Source organism: Chiloscyllium plagiosum, unplaced genomic scaffold (genome assembly GCF_037043375.1).
Source record: "Chiloscyllium plagiosum isolate Xiang-an unplaced genomic scaffold, Cpla_swu_hap1 HiC_scaffold_24, whole genome shotgun sequence".
Classification (NCBI taxonomy): Eukaryota; Metazoa; Chordata; class Chondrichthyes; order Orectolobiformes; family Hemiscylliidae; genus Chiloscyllium; species Chiloscyllium plagiosum.
In genome coordinates this window covers 35,749,813-35,762,174 of record NW_028270162.1, presented here as the reverse complement: position 1 = coordinate 35,762,174, position 12,362 = coordinate 35,749,813, and positions in this window count along the sequence as shown.

The following is a 12,362-nucleotide window of genomic DNA, read 5'->3' as shown; positions in this document are numbered from 1 at the left end:
AACTGGGCTACTTCTGCACTGTAAAATCTTTTGATTCTTTATATGCACCATGCCTCTCTGGCAACGCTCTCATGTACTCATCACTTCTCCTGGGGCATTCCAGGATTTCAGCTCCTCATGCCATACCTGAAGTCCCGTGGTGCATCAGGTAAACTGCCGTCAGTCATGAAAAGGTGTGCACAAAACCTGGGAGGGAAAAACAGAAGGAATAGCATCTGAGGGCTCATAGGTGACACATCATTGGAAATAGATGCTCACATTCATTGCCAATTTACATCATCACCTGTCTGATTGTCATAATAACTACAGTTACAAGACTCACACTACATAGGCCACCAGTCCTGAGTTCCATACCATGCGTAGAGGGTTGTTACTCTTTCCCCAAAGCCCAGCATAACATAAAGTCTTCACACCACTCAACCAACATAGAAAAACAATCCCAGCTGATGACTGTCCAGATCACTAGTTGATCTCTGTACAGTTCCCGTCTGACTGACCATTAATCCCTTGTTGGGTAATACCCAACCTGAAGGGCTGAAGATGGCCCACTCTCAGGACCTATATGGAATTCCAATCCTCATTGCCCCAAGTGCCCAACTGACTGTTCCAAAAACCCTGGATGGATAGCAGTCAATGCTTTTGACTTATGGTACTGGTACTCCTTGATTGACAACAGATCCCCTTAACTCGTCTGAGGATTATTCTCTTAGATTTTCAGAAATGGACATTTGATGGAAATACATTCAGTATGTTTGCCATATAGGCTGCTTGCATATACTCCAGATGTGTCATTGAGGTACAGTGGTGCGATAAAGCAACGCATCAACCCCCTTGACTAATTACTGCTGGCTAACATGACAAGCAGCCTTATGCGCTCAGAGGCAAGGCACGACAAGACAGAAGAACACTGTGTCCGTAAGTTATGAATGATGTGGCAATATCCTGCTAACTGAGCTCATTAAAAACAAGTGATTGTTGTATTTTTGTTTCAGCTGAGAAAACCGATTGTGACTGCATATGATTCCATCTCATGTTTTAAAGAGGGCAAGGACTGTTTGTTTTTGTGTCCAGCCAATATTCTTCACCAGCAGCACCACCAAAATACATTAACTGGTTATTAATCTTATTAGCCATTGATGGAATTGTGTCCTGCTGTGTCCAAAATGCCTCTAAAGCTGCCAATAATGCCTGCAATGAAAAAAGAAATCAAACAATGTGCTTAGAGAATATAATACTGTGGTGTAGGAAGACAATGTGTTTTTCAGGTCAACTTGAATTAATCAGGGTGAGAAATGCTTTAACGTGACTGAGGAAGAATATTTATTTGATTCGTTGTCTGCGGGTGCACAGGCTAGATTTGTCTACCAACAGCCTGGGCTATTCAGTGGGACTATGCAAAGAGATTAGGTATAGCTATTTTAAAAAATGTCTGGAGCTTCGGGAAAGCAACAAAGCTAGATGTCCCCTGTTGTTGCTTTGCTGTGATGCCAACTGTAACAAATAAACCTGCTCCTCTGCAAAGGATATAAGTGACCTGACAAATAGATGCTCTTGCTGCTGCTTGGATAATCATTCATATCCTTAGCGAAAACAAATGAAAGTAGTGGACTGACATAGAAGGAGCAGTGCAGATAAAGGATCAAGGTTACTCGGTGGTCCTTTGGTACAGGACAGAACCCTGGTTCCAAAGATGCCCAACATATAAATTGGCTGATTCATCACTGGGAGAACGGGGATTGGGGTGGAGGGGGGGGGAGGGGGAGGGGGGGGGGGGAGTGGTGGAATTTGTGTTAATATGCACATGTAGGCTTCTTTAATAAAAGGAAAAACAAAATCCAGTCAAAGGACTTGTGGTATCACTGATATTAAATTAGCAGGTATTAGGTGCAGGTGGGGAGGAGAGGGGCATTTAGAACCTGTACTAAATGTTAGTACAGTTTGTACATCTCCAGAATAATGACAGTGCCTCTACTTACAATAGTTTTTATTTATTAACAGGATGAGGGTGTTGCTGGCTAGGCTAGCATTTATTGTCCAGAGGGCAGTTAAATGTCAATCACATTGCTGTGAGTCAGGTGTCACATGTAGGCCAGACCAGGTAAGGATTGCAGATTTCCTTTCCTAAAGGGCTTTAGTGAACTAGACAGATTTTTCCAACAATTTCCCAACAAGTACTGACAAATGGGACAAGATTAGGTTAGGCTATCTAGTCGGCATGAACAAGTTGGACTGAAGGGTCTGTTTCCGTGCTTTATGGCTCTATGACTCTAATTGATAATGGAATCATGGTCCTCATTTGCCTCTTAATTCCAGATGCTTATTGAATTCAACTTTCACCATCTAACATAACAGGATTCGAACCCAGGTCCCCAGAACATTACCAGGGTTTCTGGATTAGCAGTCCAGCAATAATACAACTAGTCCATTGCATTCCCTTAAAGAAACAAAATGTAGGAATATTAAAATTAAACAAATGTACATATTTCTAGAACAGATTATCTCTTTAATTACATTCCTTTGAAGTGAGAGCCAACTGCATAATTAGTGTACACAAATGCCTGCAGGACTTATTTCATGTGGACTCCAATGTGAGACAATCTCCCTAATGTTTATTGTTGATGCAATTAATATTCATTGGAGCAATGAAAGCTGTTTGATCTCTCAGAATACACTGCAACCAACCTTCCATCTGCAACTGAGACGAGAATAGCTCATTCCACAAACTGGGAGTGGCCAAATCATTATTCACAAACATAAAATGCTATAATAGAGCTTATGAAAGAAGTGATAAACAATTCGGTGCAGAGGGAATGTACAAATAGAGTCATACAGTCATAGAGATGTACAGCATGGAAACAGACCTTTTGGACCAACCCGTCCATGCCGACCAGATATCCCAACCCAATCTAGTCCCACCTGCCAGCACCCGGCTCATATCACTCCAAACCCTTCCTATTCATGTACCCATCCAAATGCCTTTTAAATGTTGCAATTGAACCAGTCTCCACCACTTCCTTTGGCAGCTCATTCCATACACCTATCACCCTCTGCATGAAAAAGTTGCTCCTTAGTTCTCTTTTATATCTTTCCCCTCTCACCCTAAACCTATGCCCTCTAGTACTGGACTCCCCGACCCCAGGGAAAAGACTTTGTCTATTTACCCTATCCATGCCCTTCATCATTTTGTAAACCTCTATAAAGGTCACCCCTTAACCTCTGATGATCGAGGGAAAACAGAATCAGCCTGTTCAGCCTCTCCCTATAGCTCAAGCCCTCCAACCCTGGCAACATCCTTGTAAATCTTTTCTGAACCCTTTCAAGTTTCACAACATATTTCAGATAGAAAGGAGACCAGAATTGCATGCAATATTCCAACAGTGGCCTAACCAATGTCCTGTACAGTTGCAATATGACCTCCCAACTCCTGTACTCAATATTCTGACCAATAAAAGAAAGCATACCAAATGCCTCCTGCACTATCCTATCTACCTATGACTCCACTTTCAAGGAGCTATGAACCTGCAGTCCACGTTCTCTTTGTTCAGCAACACTCTAGGACCTTACCATTAGGTGTATAAGTCCTGCTAAGATTTGCTTTCCCAAAATGCAGCACCTCACATTTATCTAAATTAAACTCCATCTGCCACTTCTCAGCCCATTGGCCCATCTGGTCAAGATCCTGTTGTAAACTGAAGTAACCTTCTTCGCTGTCCACTGCACTTCCAATTCTGATGTCATCTGCAAGCTTACTAACTGTGTACCTCTTATGCTCGCATCCAAATCATTTATGTAAATGACAAAAAGTAGAGGACTCAAGCACTCCATTGGTCACAGGCCTCCAGTATGAAAAATAACCCTCCACCACCACCCTCTGTCTTCTACCTTTGATCCAGTTCTGTATCCAAATGGATAGTTCTCCCTGTATTCCGTGAGATCTAACCTTGGTAATCAGTCTCCCATGGGGAACCTTGTCGAACGCCTTTCTGAAGTCCATATAGATCACATCGACCACTGCCCTCATCGATCCTTTTTTTTACTTCTTCAAAAAACTCAATCAAATTTGTGAGACATGATTTCCCACAAAGCCTTGTTGACTATCCCTAATCAGTCCTTGCCTTTCCAAATACCTGTACATCCTGTACCTCAGGATTCCCTCCAACAACTTGCCCACCACCGACGTCAGTCTCACTGGTCTGTAGTTCCCTGGCTTGTCCATACCACCCTTCTTAAACAGTGGCACCACGTTAGCCAACCTCCAGTCTTTCGGCACCTCACCTGTGACTTTCGATGATACAAATATCTCAGTAAAAGGCCCAGCAATCACTTCTCTAGCTTCCCACAGAGTTCTCGAGTACACCTGATCAGGTCCTGGGGATTTATACATCTTTATGCATTTCAAGACATCCAGCACTTCCTCCTCTGTAATATCGACATTTTGCAAGGTGTCGCCATCTATTTTCCTACATTCTATATCTTCCATGTCCTTTTCCACATTAAATACTGATGCAAAATATTCGTTTAATCTCTCCCCTTTTCGGCAGCTCCACACAAAGGCCGCCTTGCTGATCTTTGAGGGGCCCTATTCTCTCCCTAGTTATCCTTTTGTATATAATGTATTCGTAAAAACCTTTTGGATTCTCCTTAATTCTATTTGCCAAAGCTATCTCATGTCCCCTTTTTGCCCTCCTGATTTCTCTCTTAAGTATACTCCTATTTCCTTTATACTCTTCTAAGGATTCACTCGATCTATCCTGTCTATACCTTACATATGCTTCCTTCTTTTTCATAACCAATCCCTCAATTTCTCTAGTCATCCAGCATTCCCTATACCTACCAGCCTTTCCTTTCACCCTAACAGGAAGATGCTTTCCCTGGATTCTCGTTATCTCATTATGAAGGCTTCCCATTTTCCAGCTGTCCCTTTACCTGTGAACATCTGCCCCCAATCAGCTTTTGAAAGTTCTTGCCTAATACCGTAAAAATTGCCCTTTCTCCACTTTAGAACTTCAACTTTGAGATCTAGTCTATCCTTTGCCATCACTATCTTAAATCTAATAGAATAATGGTCGCGGGACCCAAAGTGCTCCCCCACTGACACCTCAGTCACCTGCCCTGCCTGATTTCCCAAGAGTAGGTCAAGGTTTGCACCTTCGCTAGTAGGTACATCCACATACTGAAACAGAAAATTTTCTTGTACACACATAACAAATTCCTCTCCATCTAAACCCTTAACACTATGGCAGTCCCAGCCTATGTTTGGAAAGTTAAAATTTCCCACCATAACCACCCTATTTTTCTTACAGATAGCTGAGATCTCCTTACAAGTTTGTTTCTCAATTTCCGTCTGACTATTAGGGGGTCTATAATACAATCCCAATAAGGTGATCATTTCTGTATTGCTTTGTCTTTAGAGGAATTTGACATCATGCAAATCCCAGTTCCAATTCACAGAACAGCTATTATTTTATGTTTCATTTTAGTCCTCCACCTTCTTGATCAGTCCTCAGCAAGTACAATTTAATTTACTATCACTCTTACTTTCATACAAATTCATCAGTGTGTTCAATAGAGGATTCATTTCCAGCTAGTCTCTTCGCATTTCATCAAACTTATGACTATGCAGTGCACTATAGTATATTCTTTATCTATGTTTTGCAGTAATAATAAAATTAGTAGAGAAAATAACAAGGTCGAAACTTTATTGCTGGAACAGCACAGCAGGTCAGGCAGCAGGTCAGGCCCTGAAGGAGGGCCTGTGCCCGAAACGTCGAATCTCCTGTTCCCTGGATGCTGCCTGACCTGCTGTGCTGTTCCAGCAATAAAGTTTCAACTTTGATCTCCAGCATCTGCAGACCTCACTTTCTCCTCGAAAATAACAAGGTCAACTTGTTAGTAAAGGTGTAAAGGTGTAAAGAGCATTTTTTATGATGTGCGATTAGAGCTAACAGAATTTTCATGAAATAATCTCCATTTAATGTTGTCCGCTCTTGCACATACGATCCGGAAGTGACTGCCTTTTGGATTCTGCCCCCAGCCAAGGTCTCACACACTTCACAGTCAATGGTGTTAGATCATTGGTCCAGTATTGTCCAATATATTAGCCAAGTCTTATGCAACATATTACTTCAATATTGTCCAATATATTTGACCAGGTGATGTGTAACACTGTTTTGAGATCTGGGGTATTAGTGCACACTAACATTATACAATTCATAGCATCACTTTCAGAGTGGTCGGTGCACTTTTCTGCTGTAGTTGAAGTCAAGTCAGTCAAGGTTGCAAACTTAAGTGGCTGATTCTGATAATATTGCACCAGGCTGTGTGTCATTTAATGAAGTGTTTCATTGTGTTCATGGAAATGCAATGAGACCACACTGCAAATCTGCTTGATGTGTCTGGTTGCCCAGTACCTAGCTTTGCAATTTAATTTCCTGCTGTATACCTCTGGAACATTTCCCCAGGTTGGATGGAGATTAGTTTTTAAGTGGCTACAGAGATCCTGAACGATGACTTGTGCTGTGAGACCAAAACCATATCAATAACCAGAAGCTCTGAAGTGGATAAATCAGTTAAAAACAGATAAAATGTGGATAACAAGTTATTTTTCAGGAATCCCAAGATGCAGTCTGATAATTTTTGCACAAAGAAGACTTACTTGCATTTTCATGCTTTCAAAGTTCAGTTGTGCCCGGAGCAATCTATGCACAGTCGATGTGAAACTAAGGTTGCTTCCTTGAAGTTTGTATTTCAAGCTGTTTTGGATTTGATCCATCATACTTGTTTTGCTATCTGTGTTTCTGTTAAGATTTCATGTGAAACACTGAAATAGATCCTGAAGCTGATGTATCATTTTCCAATTATTCTTCCCTATGTTCTTCCACTCTGCTTTAATACAGAGGTGTGAGGATGTGCTACAGTGGTCTGCTCAAAGTCTTCAAGAGAATAACAGGAAAAGGCAGAGTAGGTAATCTCCACTGGCTGGAGATTCTAGAATTAGGGAGCTAGTCAAAAAAATTAGGACCAGACAATTCAGGAGAGATGTTAGGAAGGATTTCTACACACAAAGGGTGGTGGAGGTTTGAAACTCGCTTCTACAAATAGCAGCTGATCAGGATCAGTTGTTAATTTTGAATCTGAGAAAGGTTTTTTTTGTTAAGCAAAGCTATTACAGGATATGGGCCAAAGGCAAGGTATATGGATTTAGGCCACAGATCACCCATTGAATGGTGAAACAGCTCAAGGGGCTGAATGGTCTACTTTGGTTCCATTTTCCTATTTTTTTTATCCCAGTATTTTCTGCCTCATTGAATCTTTGCAAAACAATTGCGAAACAACCACAAATTTAGGTGGATTCATGGACTTCAGGATGCCATTTTTGATTACTCTTATTGACTAGAGTTAGAATTAGGTTTATTGTCACATGTACTCAAGTACAGTAATACAGGAGTACAGTGAAAAGTTTAAATGTCACCTCTCACAGCGCCATCTTAGGTACAAAGTACTTAGGTACAAATCTTAGATACAAATAGAAAAACGAACAAAAGAAATATAGAATGTAAACATAGAATTATAAATATAGAATCAGACAAGCTAAGATTTATTATGCCTGCATCTATAAGGTGAATCCCTGATTTTATAAGTTGAAAATGTTTCTTCTGTATCTGGATGAACCAGTGGAAATCCCCATTGGTCTCAGTAGTGGTACAAATAAAAGTGAACTAATACTTACTCTACAACTCTTTTTCCCGGGTCTTTTTCCTGGGTTTGGGTTCCAAAATCAGAGAGCAAAGGTTTAAAGTGAAAGGAGAAATATTTAAAAGGGACCTAAGGGCAACTTTATTACACAAAGGGTGGTGTGTGTATGGAATGAGCTGCCAGAGGAAGTGGTGAAAACTGGTACAATTGCAACATTTAAAAGGCATCTGGATGGGTACATGAATAGGAAGGGTTTGGAGGGATATGGACCAAATGCTGGCAAATGGGACTAGATTTATTTAGGATATCTGGTCGGCATCGACAGTTGGACCGAAGTGCCTGTTTACATGCTGTACATGACTCTGTGACTCTATGATTCATAGACATACCTGTACGCCCACTGAAAAGTACAGCTCATTCAAATTTCCTGAATTTACACCTGTTCTGAACAGCTTGTAAATTTGAATCTAATATTTTACAAGAAACTTAGAGCCTGAAGTCATATTTTTAGTACTTTGTTCCAGTTTTTGTAAAACAATTCTACTCAGAGACTGCTAATGTATTTTCTGTGTTACTGAATGTCTCCTAAAGGTGTTGAAACAGTTTGTATTAAAAATTGAAAATCTTCCACAGCTTATGATTTATGAGATGCCAGTGTTGGACTGGGTGTACAAAGTTAAAAATCACACAACACCAGGTTATAGTCCAACAGGTTTAATTGGAAGCACTAGCTTTCGGAGCACTGCTCCTTCATCACCTGATGAAGGAGCATCGCTCCGAAAGCTAGTGCTTCCAATTAAACCTGTTGGACTATAACCTGGTGTTGTGTGATTTTTAACTTTCCACAGCTTAATTTTGTTAAACATACTAAAATGAATCACTGAACTTTGGAGGCATTCAGACTTTGATAACTTTAATAACCATTCCATTGGTATGCAATATGTTGAAATGTCAGATTTCTTTGAAATTACGGAAATGTTCTCTTTAATGCTTTTATCATTGCAGCTGTTCTCTCAGATAAAATGAAATGGTAAAATGCAATAACAGAATTAGAACAATCATATTCCCTTTCCAATTAATTCTGGTGAATTGGATTGATTTTTACTGTTTCAATATTAGAAAAGAATTTATTGAATATTTCACTGAGCATCAGGTTTCTGTAGATAATGTACATTTCTTACTTTTATGAATTGGCCCATGTTATCTTCCATTTGCCAGCAGTATCTCGGTTTATTCTGGAGAATATGCATTTCCAATATCAGATTGTAGAGTTCAGGCTCTGTGCACTTGTTGTTGCAGATGGCATTTAATTGTTTTAATCCAAACTGCTGCTTTCGTATTTTATGCTGAGTCATACACTTTCGGTGGCTTAAGACAGAGAGCCAGAAATCCAGGTTTTCTAATATAGTATGAGCACACTGGTGAAGTGGAGAGGGCTATTTATGAACAGTAGAAAACAAAAGCAAGAAACAGAAAAACTGGAGAATGTAAAGTTACAGGATATTGAGGTGTACGCAATGGAGACTGGAAGCCTTTGCCTCTTCTTACCAAACTGGCAGTCTCAGTGGCATCATTGTTGGCACCTGATTGCACAAATTAGAATCTTGCTAATACCTACTTAATGGAACTTCCATTGGAATTAATAATGGTGCTTTGTATTCTCCAGGCCTTCATGCTGTTTGTTTAGCAACAAGAGGATTTAACAATTTGCACTTTTTTCAATTAATTATTGCCTTTTGGAAGTGAGTTCTCCTTGCAAAGTTTTTTTTTAATGGGCTCCTGCTGAGAGCGCTCCTTCCTTGTTCTTCTTCACTGTGAGAATATTGTCCTCTTACTTACTGCCACTTTTCAAATGGATCCCAAGGGTGGGCTGGTGAGGAGAGAGGGGGTTAGGAGGGTATAGGTGGAAGAAAGTCAATAGCAGAGTGGAGTAACTATTAACACTTATGACTGACTCATGACTAAGTAATTAAGCAGAAACACGTGAAGTCAGAACCAAAGTCTTCTTCACCTGTTGTGGCACCAACTTTAGATAACATTGGGAACCAAGGCACAACAAGTGTAAACTATGAGGAGGGCAGACAGAGATTACAAAGAGACATAGGCTGGTTAAGCAAATGGACAACATGACAGATGGATTATCATGTAGACTAGTGTGAGGTTACAAGATTAAAAAAGCAGAATTGTTTTTGAAAGTTATAAATGCTGACGTTCAGTGAATGTAGTTAAGCACTGAACACAGAAAGTTAGAAACAGATACAGCAAACAGTTAGGGAGGTGAATAGCATATTGACCTTTATTGCTCAAAGGTTGAAGTATAGAAATAAGGAAAATTTGCTATAATAGTGTGGAGGTTTGGTGAGCACATCTAGATTGGACTGCATGGTGGTTTGATTTCCATATTTAAGGCAGGATATATTTCCATTGGAGGCAGTATTACAAAGATTCCGTAAATTGGTCCCTGGGATAAAAGGGTTGCTCTATGATGAAAAACTGTACAGGAATGGCCTTTGTCCAATGGAGGAGAAAGTGAGGACTGCAGATGCTGGAGATCAGAGCTGAAAATGTGTTGCTGGAAAAGCGCAGCAGGTCAGGCAGCATCCAAGGAGCAGGAGAATCGATGTTTCGGGCATAAGCCCTTCTTCAGGAATAAGGAAAGCAGGCTACGATAAAAGGTAGGGAGGAGGGACTTGGAGGAGGGGCATTGGAAATGCGATAAGTGGAAGGAGGTCAAGGTGAGGGTGATAGGCCGGAGTGGGGGTGGGGGCAGAGAGTTCAGGAAGAAGATTGCAGGTTAGGAAGGTGGTGCTGAGTTCGAGGGATTTGACTGAGACAAGGTGGGGGGAGGGGAAATGAGGAAACTGGAGAAATCTGAGTTCATCCCTTGTGGTTGGAGGGTTCCTAGGCGGATGATGAGGCGCTTTTCCTCCAACCGTCGTGTTGCTATGGTCTTGCGATGGAGGAGTCCAAGGACCTGCATGGACACCTGGACCAACCAACCCAACCACCCCGTGGCTCAACACTTCAACTCCCCCTCCCACTCCACCAAGGACATGCAGGTCCTTGGACTCATCCTTGGACTCGCCAGACCATAACAACACGATTGGAGGAAGAGCGCCTCATCTTCCGCCTAGGAACCCTCCAACCACAAGGGATTAACTCAAATTGCTCCAGTTTCCTCATTTCCCCTCCCCCCACCTTGTCTCAGTCAAATCCCTCGGACTCAGCACCGCCTTCCTAACCTGCAATCTTCTTCCTGACCTCTCCGCCCCCACCCCCACTCCGGCCTATCACCCTCACCTTGACATCCTTCCACCTATCGCATTTCCAACGCCCCTCCCCCAAGTCCCTCCTCCCTACCTTTTATCTTAGCCTGCTGGACACACTTTCCTCATTCCTGAAGAAAGGCTTATGCCCGAAACGTCGATTCTCCTGCTCCTTGGATGCTGCCTGATCTGCTGCGCTTTTCCAGCAACACATTTTCAGCTCTGTCCAATGGAGTTTAGAAGAGTGAGAGGCAGCCTAATTGAAATATACAATATTCTGAAGAATCTTGATAGTGTGAATGCTGAGAGTTTGTTTCTGCTGGTTGGAGGAACTAAAACTCAGTGCTCAATGTCTCAAGATAAGGCCTGTTCACTTAGGACTGAAATGAGGGGAAATTATTGCACTCAAAGCATTGTAAAACTTCAGAATTCTCAACCTCAGAAAACTGTGGATAGACCATTGTTGAATACATGTGGGGTTGGGATAAATGTGGTAGACAATGGTGCAGTGGGACTGTCACTGAAATAGTAATCCAGAGATCCAGATAAATCTCCTGAGCAAGTATGTTCAAATTGGTGAAATTTAAATTAATAAAATCTGAAATTAACACAAAAGCTGCTGTACCATCAATTGTCATAAAGATCCATTTGGATCACTAATGTCCTTTGAGGAAGAAAGTCTGCCATCCTGACCTGATCTGGTCTACATGGGACTCCAGGTTTGGATTGACTCTTAACTGCACTCTGAAATGGCCCATGAAACCATTAAGTTCAGGAATATTACTGATAGGCAACAAATGGTGGTGCGAGTGTTACGAAGTCAAAAGCATGTATGTTCACTTTAAAATAGAATGTGTTTTCTGAATTTTGAAGTAAACTTAAAGTGCAGGTTCAGCTGCCCAAATGGAATTGCTGGGAGACAAACTGTTACAAAATATAAACACATAGTAAATGGCTGTTAAATGGATACCTGAGTTTTGGTTGCTGCTTTGCCAACATTTGCTCATTCCTGAAGAAGGGCTTATGCCCAAAATGTCGATTCTCCTGCTCCTCAGATGCTGCCTGGCCTGCTGTGTTTTTCCAGCACCACATTTTTCAACTCTGGTCTCCAGCATCTGCAGTCCTCACTTTCTCCTAACATTTTGAATTTAACCAATTAGTTTAAAATATGCCCAGGATATTAAAACCCAATCGAATTCTAATTTATTGTTTTGACAACATTGGACCAATGAGATGGTATGATGTTAGGGTGTATTTCAAAAAGGCAGAAAGGAACTGCCATTGATCAGCCAAGCAACTGCTGTAGAGTTGGAGAGCAAACTGCCCATCTAACACCTTGCTCATAAAAAATTAGAAAGCACGCTCTATCAAAAGTACTTTTTCATTTAAAACATACTTGCA